The 3,388-nt window shown below is 44.2% G+C and overlaps 1 long non-coding RNA gene across 1 annotated transcript; it reads left to right on the plus strand.

The window, feature by feature from the left end:
- The first annotated feature begins 394 nt into the window (after nt 1-394).
- Nucleotides 395-1,154, plus strand: LOC130386693 (uncharacterized). Its single transcript, XR_008896167.1, has 3 exons — nt 395-507; nt 607-733; nt 1,057-1,154. It is a non-coding gene; the product is annotated as an uncharacterized LOC130386693 (long non-coding RNA).
- Nucleotides 1,155-3,388: the final 2,234 nt, after the last annotated feature.

Below are 3,388 nucleotides of genomic sequence, written 5' to 3' on the forward strand. Positions count from 1 at the left end.
AGACCGGGCACAGTGTAGACACTGGGGAGAGTGTCGATACTGGGGGATCAGCCCTTGCCCTCCTCCACTTCTGATGCTGGGACACAATGTTATTTGAAGCCCCCCACGATGGTCTCACGGTAATCTTTGGTATTTTAAGGGGTAGATATTATGTCTAAAACATTGCAAGTAGGACATTGCCATACAGATGGATGAAATGAATACATAGCCTACACCAAAACATAGCCGCTTAGATTGCCATGATTGTCATAATGTTTGGGGTATGTTTACTCCCTCTGCCACAGCTGGTGCAGGTTAACCTGAAGCCCAAGATGGTTAGCGTGGGCACACAGACTCAATCAGCCCACAACCTCCACTCCCCTCGCTAGTCCTGAACAGACAGTTTGACGACGATGATGATGATAATGCCACTGTCATCAGTGACTTGTCGTGGGTGCCCGAAGAGCCGATGGATGAGGAGGAATTGTTTGATGAGGAGCCACCTTACACGTGTGACCCCCACCACAAGTGAGATAATCTAAAACCAACATAGACCATATGAATGCTCAATGCTTTGTTTAGTTTGAATGACACCGCCCCCCTCCCCCTCATTTTTTGTTGTTGTAGTTGCATTGACAAATTCATTGTTTGCCAAGAGGAGCTGATGGGCCTTTTTGCCATCTGTCCGGCCTGTTGTGAGAGGTCGGATAGGAGCATCGTGCAGCAGGAAGGAACTTTTGTTAAGATCAAGCAGGTACAGTTTTGTTTATGCAGTTTTGTTTACGTGGCCATCTGATTAGAAAATCTGAAATTCTAATTCTAATTAATTCTGCAATAGTGTAGAAAAAAAATCTGATAGCTCTGACTGTCTTGCCAGTTTAATTTACAATGTATGTACCAGGCTGGCTTAAGTCTGCTGGTTTGTGATGCCATCATATTTGAGTGTTATACTGTATTGGTCATGTGTGTTTCATTGAAAATATGAAACCTTTGACCAGTAATGTACAGTACTTACTCTATATTGAATCCTGATATACTGTTGATTACAATGTTTTATTTATTTTCTTACATATCTAGGTCTGTGCATCATGTGGCTACCACCGTTTCTGGCAAAACCAGCCAATGCTCCACAGGAACATGCCAACCTGCAACCTCCTGTTAAGTGGGGCCATTCATTTTACTGGATGTTTGGCCACACCGACACTAAAGAATGTTGACCCTGTTTGGCCTGCAGTGCATCAGTGCGAGCAGTTTCTTTCGCCATCAGCGCCGCTACACCATCCCAGTAATCGTTCAGGCCTGGCAGAATGATCAAGCCAAGAATTTAGTGACCTACGGGCAATGGATGGCGGGCTAGTTCTTGCTGGTGACTGCAGGTAAACCAGTGTGAGAGCTAGACCAGTTCCACGTTTTGATTTTGTTATTTGTTTATCATGTAGGGTGGCTTTAGTTGGCATTTGCAGTTGACATGGGTGGATTGTCTTTACAGACCATGGTTTGAAAAAACTTGAAACATAAATTGTAATTAATTCCAGGTCAGATTCTCCTGGGCACTGCGCAAAGTATGGGTCTATACTCTCTGATAGAGACAGAGTGAACAAGGTGGTGGATGTTCAGCTTGTTCAGGTAAAACCTGATGTTATTAGACAAAGAAATGAACTCTGCAATTTGGTAAAAGGATTGTATCTTAATATAACATCTTTCCACTAGTACAACCATGCATAGAGCTTTATTGTGTATTGCCTAACTAGAGTAGTGTATCATAATGCCCTGGACCAGCAACGCTTCGGTTCATTAACCGCCTCTTCAACACCACCTGCATTCTACACTTACACTGTTATGTCATGTTGCAGAGCTCAGAGGTCCCCCAACAGCTCATGGTGTGAGCTTGAAGGGCTCAAGCGCAGTGTTGGCCTGCTGAGGGGAAACGACCTGCATTTGGCTAAACGCTGATTCACGGACCGACATCGCCAGGTATTTACAATAATAAATGCAGTATAGAATGTAAATATCTGAATTGCACTGAAGCTGGATGTTTGTGGTTTTTTCTCCTTAGGTTGCCAAATGGGTGAGAGAGGAGCTGATCCCTGAAGGGGACACAGCATTATTTTGACGTGTGCACATTGCCAAAAAGTATGTATCCATTTTTGGAACCTTGAAGCAGTTTTTGTGTAGTGCATATCAATTAATACCATTTTGTTCTAAAACAGGTCTGGGGAAGGCATTGGATGCAGCATCCAAAGAGTGGTGACCAACTACAGTTGTGGAGGCCAGCTATAGTGAATCACCTCTATTGGACTGCAGCCTCAACCCCAGATGGCAACCCAGCGGTCATGGAGGCCAATGGAGAAGTGTAGTGAACCACATCCAGGACAATCCATGACCATGACACCCCTGCCTTCTCCAGTTGTGCCCATGGCCCATCTAGACAAGATCAGCGCAACAAAGAGTGGCTGGACCCGTACAGTACTGGTATTATGCACGCTCTACATAGTTTTGTTTTAGTTGCTGTCTTGAGTAATTGTCTGGATGCTTTGACATGTGACCTTCGTGATGAAATTATTTTTTCATTCCCTGGCAATCTCATAACATTCTGTTTACTGTTTATGTTTCTATAATTCATATGCAGGACAATTGCATGTGTTCCATTTCAAAAAGGAATTCTGTCTGTATCCATCTTCCTGTCTATTTGTACGTTTTCCGCTGTCTGTGTGTCTGTCCCTGCCTCCCTGCCTACCTGTCTTGGTCTTTTCAGGCTCATTGGCAGCAGTCCAAGTTGGAGAACATAATGATGAGGGCTGCCTTGCTGAAAGATGTTCGTCAGCTGTCTCCACAGCACCAGACCTTCTCCCTTGAGGCTTACCACTACCCCTCATCTTGCACTTCGCGCCCAAGCACACAGGGGTTTTCATACCTTGGGATGTATAGCAGGTCAGTGCTATCCAATGGAATAACACTGCCAATTATTATGCCTTTTATAGTAATAATAGTACCTATTAACGTGCCTATTGTAGTATTTTGTCATACACCCAAGTTTCAAAGGTTTTCTCAAATGTGTTATTTTGTAGGCTTCTCTTAGCGGCGCTGCATTATAATCACAATGCCAATCGCGAGACAGCACGGAGAAGTGACGGGACGGAGAAGTACTGCGTGCGGTATCCGCGCTTCAGAAAAGGTGCCCATGTGGTGCGTCCCATCAAAGAGGCAGCCCTCATACGGTAAGCAGTGTCAGGCAGTTCTATCATATTTTGAGATGGCGCACGAGTGATCAGTGACAATGATCTTTATAAAGTAATATTATTATTATTATTATTAATATTATTATATTATGTCTGCAGGTTATGCAACATCATTAATGAAGGCCCTTCGGGAGAGCTACGCCAATTCACCCGCGGTGTTCTTCGAGAGG

Source organism: Gadus chalcogrammus, chromosome 7 (assembly GCF_026213295.1).
Source record: "Gadus chalcogrammus isolate NIFS_2021 chromosome 7, NIFS_Gcha_1.0, whole genome shotgun sequence".
In the NCBI taxonomy this organism is placed as follows: Eukaryota; Metazoa; Chordata; class Actinopteri; order Gadiformes; family Gadidae; genus Gadus; species Gadus chalcogrammus.